The sequence below is a fragment of the Pleurodeles waltl genome, chromosome 10 (genome assembly GCF_031143425.1).
Source record: "Pleurodeles waltl isolate 20211129_DDA chromosome 10, aPleWal1.hap1.20221129, whole genome shotgun sequence".
NCBI lineage: Eukaryota > Metazoa > Chordata > Amphibia > Caudata > Salamandridae > Pleurodeles > Pleurodeles waltl.
This window is the reverse complement of record NC_090449.1, coordinates 742,682,091-742,695,625: the sequence shown is the minus strand read 5'-3', so window position 1 is coordinate 742,695,625 and position 13,535 is coordinate 742,682,091. Positions and strand designations below refer to the sequence as shown.

Below are 13,535 nucleotides of genomic sequence, written 5' to 3'. Positions count from 1 at the left end.
ATTTTTCTAACAACCTCTTGCATCTGAAAATCACCACTGTTGCTGTTCTTGGAGCTGAACTGGTTACCGTCTCCTTCAATGTAAATAAATAATCTTTATTTGGATTAATTAAAACCACTGCATCAAGTTAAGAGGCCAGAAAAGTAATTTCCAATAGCTTAGCCAACCATGTATAAGATCAATTTTGCAGTCCAATAACATTAAAAAAAACAAAAAATAAAAAACACCTGTTCGTAAAACATACCTAAAATGTTTACACTCAAGAAGAAAACTGCATTGGCAAATAAAATTGCAGCAACTATAGTGTCAAAGTCATAGTGCTCTCTATATGTTGCCCCCCAATTGGAGTAGTCCCCAGAGTTTGAAGTCAAAACGCCATCAGCAGGTAAAAGCAGCCAAGAATTATTTAGTGTGGCGAGACCAGTGAAGCGGACAATTGTTTAACGTTAAACTTTGCTGCACAATGTGGGGTGTGGAACTTGATATACTGAGTTCTCCCTTTCTTAAGCTGCTTTCTGCAATAAATGGTGCCTGCTGCATAAGTGCAGTCATTTTATGAGTTCAAAAGACGCATGCAAATTAGCTAATAATTAGTGCATTTTTTACTTTTAATTTCTGCTTCGCAGTGCTCAGGAATAGCACAAAGCAGCTGGACATCTCCCCCAGCAAAGAACACTTTCACTGCCTGCATGTTTTTATTCTCTTTGCATTAAAATGTGGCTTTAGCAGAGCTCTGTGTTCCTGTTTACGTTTTCCATATATGCACAGTAGATGAAGCACATCCTCTCACGTTGCCCCACAAAGCCAGCAGCTGCCAGTTGTCTTTGGGCACTTCCACAGTGGTAAATAGGGCAGAGATGGTAGCATGTAAAGTCGCTAGTGGAGATATTTCTTTCAAGTATTTTTTGTAAATCCTACACCTAAATTGGATTGTGGTGCTGCAGTAGAGAAACTGCACTAGTTCAATTCAGTTGATATGTCTTACATGAAGAGGTTAAACAAGGTTGTGGCTAACATGCAGACTTGTTTGAGCTCGTTGCTGGTTGGGATCCTTCTCGTCAGATAATCACTTGTCGCCAGCTACACTTGGATCAAAGTGTCTGTATGTAGCAGCATCAGTTGATGCAAAAGCACAGACGAAATAGGTCTTTTAGCAACTATGTCCCAGTTTCCTCCTCTCTCTGTGGTCAAAATCAACGAAGCAGGGGTATAATGGCAAACTGGCAATTTTATAGCATCAATCAACATGGAGAGAGCTAATATATTTGTAACGGTTCACTTGTGCTTGCTGAACCATGTTTGGTTAAGGGGAATTATTGCGTCGTCTGCTGCACAGTTTTTTAGATCTTTTAGTTGTGCCCAGTGTAGTATTTAGCATCGTTGTCTTAAGTGCAATCAACCTAAAGTTTTTTGGTTCGTTTTTGTTCCCCTTCACCAGGACAGCTTCTGATTGAATGATATGCTGTAAAACTGTTTTCAGTGCCTCAGCCTAGTAATCCACATCTAGTTTGAATAAGACCCGGGGATCCCATTTGGTCCCGATGCTCTCGCCTTTCTGCCTTTGGCTATCCAGCTTTTGATGTGTTATGCCGTAAATATGATAGCCTGAGAGTGGTTTGGACCTTGTGTGGTTTCGCCATCTGTCCAGCCTAATGTTCCTATTTTGATCTCACAGCTTAGGGATTTCCCTGTTGAACCGGAGCATAGGGAAATTACCCCAGGTCTCTCCAGTAAGGTGAGAACCAACTCCTTGGAATGAGGGGTTCAGTAGTTGGTTTACTGTCTGCCAAAATCCTGTGCTGTTGCTGCTGTTGATGTCATGGAGTAGCTTGACCCAGAGGGTAACTTTTGTTTCCCTTTTTTCTTGCCACATGACCTTTTCTTTAGCCGCTTTTAGTTGCCTCAACTCCTTTAAAGCACGTGATATCTGGGCCAGTTAGGCAAAGCTCCAGCAATGTTATATTTATAGCCTTGAGACATTGTATTTGCCTGTTCTGTGAAACCGCATTTTTCATTGTGTTTCTCGTTGCAGGATTTTCCTCTGCTGTCCTGTCATTTGTGGCCCACTTTTCAGTGAGTTGGCTTCTCCCCATGATTTGGTGAAGCTTTTTCAGTAGCTAGTTGCTCCCTGGCCTGCCCTACGCTTTTCTTCCCAAAGGTTGCTTGCAGCAACCAATGGTGATAGGTTTTGCATTTTACCATTTTGTTGTTCACTGTATAAATGGAGCTAGGATTTTCAGTTGGACGATTTAAAGCAGCACCTTCTCATTATAGTTACTTGCAATAGGAAGGCATGACTAAAGCGACCATCTAATTACAAATCAAGAACTTCACAAACCAGCAGAAGAGATACAAAAGTGTAGTCTATTGTAGTACTGGCCTATGCTTTATGGAAGGATGCTGCAGGTGGACAGTCTCCCAGGAAGCACCAGTTTAAGACATAAAAGCTCAGGTTTTCCAGATCCTTCCCTAGATTTTTGGCTAGTTTAGGTGACTTACCTCATGTCCGGTTTCCCTGGTGTGGGATGTTTTAAGCTGCAAACTGTTCTTTCAGGAAGTAGTCAACTTTCGGTAGACATAACATATTAAAAAAGCACCTTTTAGTAGAAAATTTGACGAGTATTCCTCTGTTAGTAAGCTGCCTTATAATGTTCATAAAATTTTCTAAATTCGTTTGCTACTCACTTTTGCTGCAGTCTGCAAAGTTTCGGGGTGATTCATCAAGCTTGGGCCAAAGGGAAAAAAAAAAAAGGGTGGGCTGTGTCCTAGGACAAGTTTCCCTCCTCCATAGGGATTTTAGACCGGATTAAAGCCCAAACAGCTGGAAAGAATTACACCAAATTTGTCAGAAAGCTAGATCTTGGTCCAGAAAGCATTTTTTTTATTTTTATAAATCTATTCAATAGTTCCAGAGTTATTAACGAAAAGGAAGAAATACAGCTATATTGGGACGCAGATCCACTTGCAGAGGATCAGCAGATCCCAGGGAATAGCAAGGCTCTGATTTGCTGCTTGTGACATGACAGGAAAGTTGCTCCCACCATTTTGTTTTCCTCACTTGGGTCGCAGGAGGGAAGGAAGAAGAAACAAATAAATAAATAAATAAATTTAAAAAAATAAAATAAAAAAAAAAAACACAAGTGGTCACAATACAGGTATCCTGACCACATATGACACATGGAGGAGTCCCTCAGTAACTCCTCTTGGGCAAAAAAAAATGTTTTTCCCCAAGCTGAACTGTGGATCTACTGTGGGGCTCAGCACAACCCTCTGTGTAAATCTGCAATGCATCCGCAGATCCAAAGCAGGAAAAAAACAAATTCCACCCATTTGCGCACCAATCCCCCGAGCGCAAGTCCAAAGGACATGCACAGAGTGGGGCTGGGTGCTTGCGGAGGCATTGGCCCCCAAAATGCAGAACCAAAGAATTATATTAACATACACTAATTATATATTACTTTATGTTAAAAGAAACATAGAAATTCACTGAGAAAACCATGTATTACGGGGACATTATAGTTAGGTTGAGGTTTTACCTACACAAAACCATAGAAATGTAGCTGTTATAGTTATACAAATGAGAAGAAACGATAACTCACGCCGTTAAGTAATTAAGCCACAAGTTATAGTGTCTAAACTTAAGTATAACTGTAACTGCTCAATTTCTGTTTTTTTTTGTGGGTAAAATGTCAACTTAACTTGAACGCCCCTGTAATCTTTGGTTTTCTTATTGGGGGGCGGGAATATATATATATATATATATATATATATATATATATATATATATATATATATATATATATATATATACACACATATACATTTACACACATACATACACACACACACACACACACACACACACACACACACACACACTGCATGTGCCACATGTCTACCATCTGCAGATTATGCAGTAGATGGTAGTTTAATGTGCATATATGGCCTAATTTGCCTTTTCATGCTGCATAATTTAGTCAACACTGTTGCATAATTTGGTGTTCGTGCCACACAATTCCACTGATCCTAGTGATAGCATAGAGTTTTATAAGGAACACGCCTGCACATAAAGTTGTAGGGGCTACTATGTGTTTGTGAGCTTCTTGAGTTCAAAAATGTAGATCTGTTACTTTTATATTGGCAAATGTCCAGCAGCTATCCCAACAATAAAGCGACGTTTAACATAGGCAGCGTTAAAAGCATGCTATGATATTGATTATGTATTATCAGGGGTGTGGAATTTATTAAAATATCTACTTGTCCAGTGGACAGATTGCTTCTCAAATCTACTTGTCCTGTAAAAAGATCTACTTGTCCCTTTGGTGCAATGTAGTGTGGCAACAAATTATGGCAGCAATCTCATTATGTAAGTGCTCTGATAATAGCCTCTCTGATTATGCCAGGGCTACTACCATAGTAGGGCTTGAATACTTGCAGTTTCAATCCCTACTGTAGCCATTTCCTTATTTTGCCACCTTTCTGCAGATCTGCATACTGGGGCTGGAGGAGGCAGTAAGCAATAGTTCCAGGGCTGGAACGCCTTTGAGTCTGCAAACCTACTAACCTGCATGTTTTAAAGATTTTTACCAGCTTCTCTCTAATATTTTCCCATAATAAGAAAGGTTGGACATTTACTCCTGACAATGGCAGAATTAGAACTTCTTCCAGGATTGGGAAGAAAGTGGCTGGAGGGAAAATGAACTTGCAAATGCTCAATAGATTTTTACATGAGCAAATCTACACATCGTATTTACCCATGCTAAAATACAGTTCACAAATATTTTATAGGGGTACGACATATACCATGGGTGCACTTTTGCGACTTTCTTTAAGAATTTGGGGCCACTTGTAGGTAGGTTCAGATTTGCGACCTGCAAATTGCGAGTCGCATATCCGAATGTAGGATGGTGTCCCTGACACCATCTGTGATTCGCAAGGGCTTTGCAAATGCCCACCTCATGAATAATCATGAGGTGGGTCGCAATTTGCAACCCCCTCGTGAATGGCGGCCCTCACAGGGATGGTGGCCTGCTGGAGACAGCAGACCACCATGTCTGTGACTGCTTTTCAATAAAGCAGTTTTTTTTTTTTTGTAATGCAGCCCGTTTTCCTTAAAGGAAAACGAGATGCATAACAAAAATGAAAAATGAAACGTTTTAGTTTCATTTTTTCAGAGCAGGCAGTGGTCCGCAGGCCACGCAGACCACTGCCTGCTCTGAAAAAATGTTTACAGTGACATTCACAATGGGGAAAGGGTCCCATGGGGATCCCTTCCCTTTTGCGAAAGTGTTAGCACCCATTTGAAATGGGTGCAAACTGCGATTGGTTTGCGCCCGCGTTCGCGATCACAAAACAATCCTACATTGCCCTGCGAGTCGCAATTAGGAAGGGAACACCCCTAACTAATTGAGAGTTGCAAACCCGTTTTGCGATTCGGTAACCAGGTTACTGAATCGCAAAACTGGGTTTGTGCATCGCAATGTGCTTTTTGCACGTCGCAAACAGCGAAAGTCGCTGTTCGCGACATGCAAAAAGCTACCTACATGTGGGTCTTGGTCCCTAATTAGATCTGGTGTTAAAGACATTTTGTTTTTATTAAACTTCTATTTCTCTCTCTTTCGGCCGGCTTTAGAGTGAGTGATCGCATTCTGCTCTTCCACAAGGAGCATATTGCCACACAAAGTAGTTTTGTTCAGTGTCAGGAACTACAGTGGCAATCAGTGACGTAACGAAACTGCAGGGTGCCCCTTTGTAAAGAACATGGAGGAGCCCCCTCTCCAGACTCACTCAGGGCAGGTGATGTGCTGAAGGGGCCCCCTGGAGGGGGTTGCGGGGCGTTTGCTATGCCGCTGGTGGCAACGTGTGCTTTTAGAGTTCAAAAACTTTTTTTGGAGGGGGTTTGCCAGTTGTTGTTACAATGTTGAGGGCCTGGTAGCTCCCACAACAATAAAGTGTTACAAAAGCCATGTCAAAACAAGACACGCATTGATGAAACTAAAAGACTTATAAAAATATGTCAGATCAGTTGGCTTTGTCAGTGTTTGTTTATTTTCATGCTTCCCATAATCGTGTTGAAAATGGTTACATTGATTTTCCATTAGAAATATTTTTGGGAAATACTAGCATGCATCAACACATTTTACTAAATGACACTTAATTTGCATATAATCAGAGAGCATTCTGGGAGCATTATACTTGGCCTCATAGCCTAAACTTGTCAAACATGTGTATACACGTTTTTTTTTTTTTTTGGACTGGAACCAACGTCAGTAGTGAAGTGTGACCTTAAAACATTTATTTATAGCACGCACCCTAATAATGAAGGCTTTCAAATAATGAACCATAAATACAAGTCCGAACAGCTTTCTCTTTTGGAAACACATTACCTCAACTGCAGAGAGTTCCACTCTCTGTAAACAGGCAGCCAAAGGGTTTGTGCTGCAGGGGGTTGGGCCTACTTGTCCCAAGAACAAAGTAGACATAAAAACTTGTTGCCCTTGACCCCAAACAAGATGTCCCGGGCGATAGGAATTCCACATCCCTGAGCATGGTGAAGTAATACTGTCTTTTGTTTCTCTGGAGAACCTGCATATTTAGGAAAGAAGATATGTTAATGTCACTATCTTTTTAGGTCAAGTGTAAGCGTTCAACCTGGTGCATACTTATACTGGGGAAGTAAGCGATTTCATTTGTTGGTTGGATTGTCCTTTAAAAACTTCTGCCTTTTTCTCCCTACCTCTTCTGTATGAGTAGTGACTAACTACTGTATTGTTAGACTTTCGTTTCTTTACCTGTTGCTGTGACAATTTTATTTTTTTAATCATTTCTTTGGTGGTCCCCTTTCACTATGCTAGGCTGGTAGCTGCATGCATTTAATTACAGCATTCCGTTCCTCCTAGGTCACGGACATTTATTTTGGCTTTATTCCAGTGCGGTCCTCGTATCCGCCTCCAAAAATAGGCTTATTTTACTATATAAATGGCCCTAAAAATAAGATTATTTCACAAACAAAGACCATACGCCCTCACATCACAGTCAGTCTCTCTCTCTCTCTCGACATTGCACACAGGGTATTGCTTATCTCCGTTTTTTCTTCTTCTTTGAGATAGATGCCCTCTCCCAGAAGGCTCAGAGTTCAAAGGCTGCCATCCTGCCAGAAGAAACATCCAATTCACTTAGATTACACGGCACAGCCGCTTTCCTTCATGTCACCTAAGTATCTCCTTCCTGAAAGGTTTCAACTGGTGTTTTTTCGAAACAACAAGCGGCGAGATTAGCGGGGATTTGAATGTCGGCCATTTTGAGAGGTTGAACGGCTCTTTCCTGCTTCCTGTCCAGGCCTAATCAAGGGCTTTGGCAGAACAAGCACTTTGAACTAAAAGGACTGAGAATCACTTCAGTCAAAGGCCACTCTGCCTGTGATACGTCTTTTTCTTCATTTCACTTGACTCCCGTCCCTGCTTAAATATTAAGTTAGCGTGAAAGATTCATAGTTGCTTCATGTCCAAGTGTACGAAAGCGCTGTTTTTCTGTCAATGATCTCACATCAATGTGAATTTCAGAAAACTGATACTGCTTTTTGTTAGGCTATTTAGCAGGCCATGAGCGGTAGGTACATTCTGTTTTTTCCTGTCTGGTGTGGGTAGGAAAAGCGAACAAAGGGTGACCAGCATCGGCAAAGCGTTTTTGCTGTACAGCCAAACATGTTACAATGAACGGGTACAACTTGTTTCTCCTTGTCTCACACAAATCTTTCACCATAATTTCTTGTTTGTCTCCTGGTAAGTAACATCAAGAGGCCTCCAGCTTTAAATTAGCACAGACACCTTTGCACCATTAATGTGTGTTAGCATAAGATCTTAGCAATTTTTTTTTTTCAGCGATATTTTATAAAGGGGAATTGCCCTTTCAGGCTGACATGTTTTTTTGGTTAAAAAAAAAAAATGGTATATTACTGCAGTTTTGGTGTCTTTGTAAGTTAACATAAAAGCGCTGAAAGACAGTGGGCGTAGGCATTTATGGTACTCTGGGCCTGATTTCTGAAAAGTTAGAACTGCCTTTGTGCCATTTTTTGACGCAAAAGCGGCGCAAACACACAAAATGTAATAGTTTGCAAGTTTATGGCTTTTTTGCATCAAAAAATGACGCAAAGGCGGCACTAACTTTTCATAAATCAGGCCCTCGGTTTCTAAACCCATGTGCCTTTGGAGTTATTGTTAAGAGCGTGGTTTCCCTTTGATGTGCACAGTGCATGCACCATCTGAGGTAATGCTAGCACTTTCTGCAGGTCCTGGACAGCGGGGGGTACAAACCACAGGAGATCTCAGTGGGATGAAGAGAATCTACAATAACTTGTTTGTGACATCTGTTGCTGTTAACGGCATTATGCAGTAATCAGCTCACAAGGTACTGACATGGCAAACCAATGTCTAGTTTTGTTCACAGACCTTGGTTATATTTCATTTTTCAGCACTGGGAGCTCTTCACAAGTGGTTAGTTGTTTGTGGTTCACTGAATGAGAGTGTGGCAAGTGCACACAGCTGGGATGTGTTATTGAGTTTAAGCAGTATATCTCTGTTTCGCTCTCAGTGCTTAACCCCTTCGCTGCCGGGCCTTTCCCCCCTCAGGTGCCAAGCCTCTTTTTTGGCTATTTGGGGCAGCTTGTGCTTATGCCCTCATAACTTTTTGTCCACATAAGCTACCCACGCCAAATTTGTGCCCCCCCATCCCCCCCCCCAACATCCTAGGGATTCTAGAAGTACACAGTTTGTGGGTTCCCGTGAAGGAGGCCAAGAAATTAGCCAAAATACATAAAAAATATATTTTTTAAACATGGGGAAAAAGGGCTGCAGAAAAAGGCTTGTCTTTTTTCCCTGAAAATGGCATCAGCAAAGGGTTTGTGGTGCTGAAATCTCTATCTTCCCAGCTTTCAGGAACAGGCAGACTTGAATCAGAAAACCCAATTTTTCAACACAATTTCGACACTTTACTGGGACATACCCCATTTTGACTATTTTTTTCTGCTTTCAGCCTCCTTCCAGCTAGTGAAAGAAATGGGTGTAAAACCAATGCTGGATCCCAGAAAGCTAAACATTTCTGAAAAGTAGACAGAATTCTGAATTCCACAAGGGGTCATTAGTGTAGATTCTACAAGGTTTCCCTACAGAACATAACAGCTGAAATAAAATAAATATAGAAATGGAGGTGAATTTTTTTTAAATAAATAAATAAAGCTGGTTTTCTCCACATTTTGCTGTAACTTGTTCCTGCGAAGTCAGATTTTCTAGAGCAATATGCCATTACGTCTGCTGGACTCTTCTGGTTGTGGGATATAGAGGGCTTGTAGGTTCATCAAGAACCCTAGGTACCCAGCTCGAATAAAACGAGCTGCACCTTGCAATGGGTTTTCATTCTTTACCGGTTATACGGCACTTCATTTGCTGAAATATGAGTGAAAACTAGGTACCAAGAAAAACCTTTGTATTTCCAAAATGGGCACAACATAAGGTGTTGAGAAGCATTGGTTATTTCCACATCTCTGAATTTCGTGGTGCCCATACTAGTATGTGAATTGCAGGGCATTTCTCAAATAGATGTCTTTTTTACACACACTTACATATGGAAGGAATTTTTTTTAAGAAAGACAAGGGCAATAACACTTGTTTCGCTATTCTGTGTTCCCCCCCAAGTCTCCCGATAAAACTGGTACTTCACGTGCGTGGGTATGCCTAACGCACATGACAGGAAACACAACATGGACACTTCACATTTTTACATTGACATCTAACGTGTTTTTTGCCAAGTGCGTAGCTGTAGATTCAGGCCTCCAGCTCAGCCGGCACCTAGGGAAAATTACCAAACCTGTGCATTTTTTTAAATAAAACTAGACAGGTAGGAGAATCCAGGATGGGGTGACTTGTGGGGTTCTCACCAGGTTCTTTGGAAACCTCAAACTTTGGCCAAAAAAATAAAATAAACACTTTTTCCTCACATTTTGGTGACAGAAAGTTCTGGAATCTGAGAAGAGTCACAAATTTCCACCCAGCGTTCCCCCACATCTCCCGATAAAAATGGTACCTCACTTGTGTGGGTAGGCGTAGTGCCCGCAACAGGAAATGCCCCGAAAAAAAATCACATTTTCCCAAAGAAAACAGATATTTTTTGCAAAGTGTCTAGCTGTGGATTTTGGCCTCTAGCTCAGCCAACAACGTGGCCCAAAAAACACTTTCCTCACATTTTGCTGACAGAAAGTTCTGGAACCTGAGAGGAGCCACAAATTTCCTTCCACCCCTCATTCCCAAGTATCCCAATAAAAATGGTACCTCACCTGTGTGGGTAGGCCTAGTGCCCACGAAAGGAAATGCCCCAAAACACTATCAGGACACATCAAAATTATCAATTACCTACTACCTACCAACTACCTATTTTTGGGGGTGGAAGGGGGGATTGTTGTAGGAGGCTGGCCTGGTTTGTAGTGGGTACCCAGGGTACTGGCACCTTATACCAGGTCCAGTTATCCCTTATTAGTGAAATGTAGTAGGGTTCTAGCAGCTTAGGCTGATAGAGGTAGCTGTAGCAGAGCAGCTAAGGCTGAATTAGGAGACATGAAAAGCTCCTGCAATACCACTAAGTAGAATGCGAATCACAAATTCCCCCCTAGACAAGTGTAGTGTGTAGAGAATCACGGGCAAGTAAGAAAACAACAAAGGTGAGTAAAATATCCCATTCCAGAGCCCAGCAAAGTAGGAGTAAAGTACTGCAAGTTTCCTTAGGACACACTACAAGTTGTGATTAGAGTTATTGCAAGAACCAAGCAAGACTGCAAGCAACAAATGGCGGATTCTTGAACCGGAAGACCTGAAAAGAGAGGAGACCAAGTCCAGAAGTCGCAGAAGATTCCAGGAAGGACAGGACCCCATGCAAACCTAGAAAATGGTGCAAAAGAGCATTCTCCAGTAGAAGAAGTTTGCAGAAGAGCACCAAAGTGGATGGCTGCGGGTTTCTGCGTGATGCATAGGATGTCCCACTTGGAGATGTTGGATGCAGGCGAGTTGCAGTGCTGGATTCGTCCAACAAGCCTTGGTTCAAGCAATGTCACTGATTGCCCCAAAATGGCGCTGCGTGGACCAAGGAGGGACATAAGGGCCTAAACGGAGACTGAGGAGGCAGAGGTGGCTCCCAACACTGGAGGGAACCCACAGATGACCAGGCAGCACACACAGAGGTCCTAGGGCACCAGGACAAAGAAGGTGCAATTTGCAGTTGCTGAAGCACTACAAAAGAAGGTCCCACATCGCCCAAGATAAACTCAGCAAGTTGAGCGTCTCAGGTTAGAGTGCTTGGGACCTGGGCGAGGCTGGGAACGAAGGATTCTTGCAAATAGAGCAGAGGCCTCAGGAGGTGAAGATGACGCCATGCACTTGGGTACTGTTGCAAACAGGGAAGGCAAGCTCTTGTCTACACCAAATTTGGACAGCAGGACCTTAGGACGGTCTGGGTCGAAGGGGTCCATCACCTGTGTTCCAAGGAGCACACTCGTCGCCAGAAGAGGAGTCGAAGAGAACCCGTTGTCGTCTTAGAAGGTGCCTGCAGGAGCAGGGAAGTGACTCCGTCACTCCACAGAAGATTTCTTCAGTCCTTCTGGGAGAAGACAAGGAGTCAGTCCCCAGGGCATGCACACCGTGGAAACTTGCAGTTGCTGGCTGGAGCTGAAGTTGCAGAGTTAAAGTAGCCCTCCTGCATACTTTGTTGCAGTTACAGTGGTTCCTGGAGCAGTCTGCAGTTGATCCAAGGTCAGAGGGTGAAGCAGTAGTTGCAGAGGATTCCTGATGGAAACTTGCAAGCAGAAGTGGGGGTAATCACATCTTGACACCACAGATTTTTATTTTATATGTAGGGATCAACACCTTAGGCAAGGGCCGCTCCCCTGGGGGGCAAAATTAATTCTAGGAGTTTCTGCCTCCCTTGGGGGTGGATCAGGCTATTTTTATTAGGCTAATCTGCCTGTTGGGGGGGGGGGGGGGGGGGGGGGGGGTGAGGAGGGGGGGGGAATGGTTGCAGAAACCACTAGACACCAGGGATTTTTATCTTGTTGTCAGTTTCCCGTGGAGGGGGCTGGATTATTTTTAGGCCTTTTCTGCTCCCCTTGGGGGCAGATCGGCCTATTTTGGAAGGTGTGTCTGCCCCCAAGGGAAGACAGAAAGCCAACAGGAGACCAGGGAAGATTTTTTCTTTTCAAAATAAGAGGGTAGCCATACCCCCACCCCAAATAAATGGGATCAAAGTTGTTCTGCCCACCAGTGAGCAGATAGGGCAATTACCCCTGATCCACACCACATGGGGGGGGGGGGGGGGGGGGACACGACAGTAAGTCTACTAGATGACAGGGAATTCGAAAAGAAAAAAAAAAAAAAAAAAGTGGTGGCTACCAACCAGTATGGGCATGGTTATGCCCCCACCCCAAGTGAAGGGGGTAAGAGTCTTTCAGCTCTCCCCCCACACACCAAAACATCGTATCCCACGGCAAGCAAGAGGACATGTGATTATTTTGGGGCTTGGTTTTACATTTAGGCCATGAGATCTTGGCTAACTCTCAAAATCATCCCTCTTGGAATGGTGAGGGCTGCACTTTTTGGACTTTGGGATGCTGCCTTGTAGAAAAATCCACAAGACTTAGACACATCTGAAAACTAAACATCTGGGTGAGTCCAGGGTGGTGTGCTTCACATGCACCCCGCACCATTTTGTTATTCACAATGCCCTGCAAACCTCCAACTTTGCTGGAATACGCACATTCTTTCCACATTTTTGTGATGGAACCTTCTGGAATCTGCAGGAATACACAAAATTCCCACCACCCAGCATTGTCTCATCTATACTGATAAAAATCCTGCCAGACTTGTCAACCTAAAAATGTTTTTTTTCAAACTGCTTTTTAGACCCACTTTGCTCCCCCTTCAATTTCGACATGCAACACAGAAATGTGGGGAAAATTTTATTATTTTTTTTAAAGCTATATTTGAGGTTTGCTGAGGATTCTGGGTAAGAAAACACTGAGGGGTCCATGCAAGCCACACCTCCCCGAACTCCCTCGGGTGTCTAGTTTTCAGAAATGTCTGGGTTTGGTAGGTTTCCCTAGATGGCTGCTGAGCCCAGGACCAAAAAACGCAGGTGCCCCCCCCTGTAGGAAAATACCATCTTACTTGGCATGTTACCCCCCCCCTTTTTTTTTACCTGTATGCCGGTATGTTTATGCCTGTCTCACTGGGATCCTGCTTGTCAGGAGCCCAGTGCTCATAGTTTATGGCCTAATGTGTGTGTTGTCAGTAGTGCTTAACTGTATCGGTGAGGATCTACTAATCAGAACCTCAGTACTTATGCTCTTTCTGCTTTCGAATCTGTCACTATAGGCTAGTGACTTCATTTACCAATTCCAGTTGGCACATTGGACCCCCCACCCCCCCCCTTATAAGTCCCTAGTATATGGTACCTAGGTACCCAGGGCATTGGGGTTGCAGGAGAATCGTATGGGCTGC

General features: G+C 43.1%; 1 long non-coding RNA gene across 3 annotated transcripts in view; it reads right to left on the bottom strand.

Annotated features, from left to right (window-relative positions):
• The window catches only part of LOC138261835 (uncharacterized), a 46,872-nt gene that overhangs the window by 20,468 nt on the left and 12,869 nt on the right, over positions 1 to 13,535 (bottom strand). For 2 of the 3 annotated variants that reach the window (XR_011199157.1, XR_011199155.1), the window contains one exon: positions 6,387 to 6,585. The exons of the other annotated variant lie outside the window; for it this stretch is intronic. This is a non-coding gene — a long non-coding RNA (uncharacterized lncRNA). The remainder of the gene's footprint in view (positions 1 to 6,386; positions 6,586 to 13,535) is intronic. 3 annotated transcript variants of the gene reach the window in all.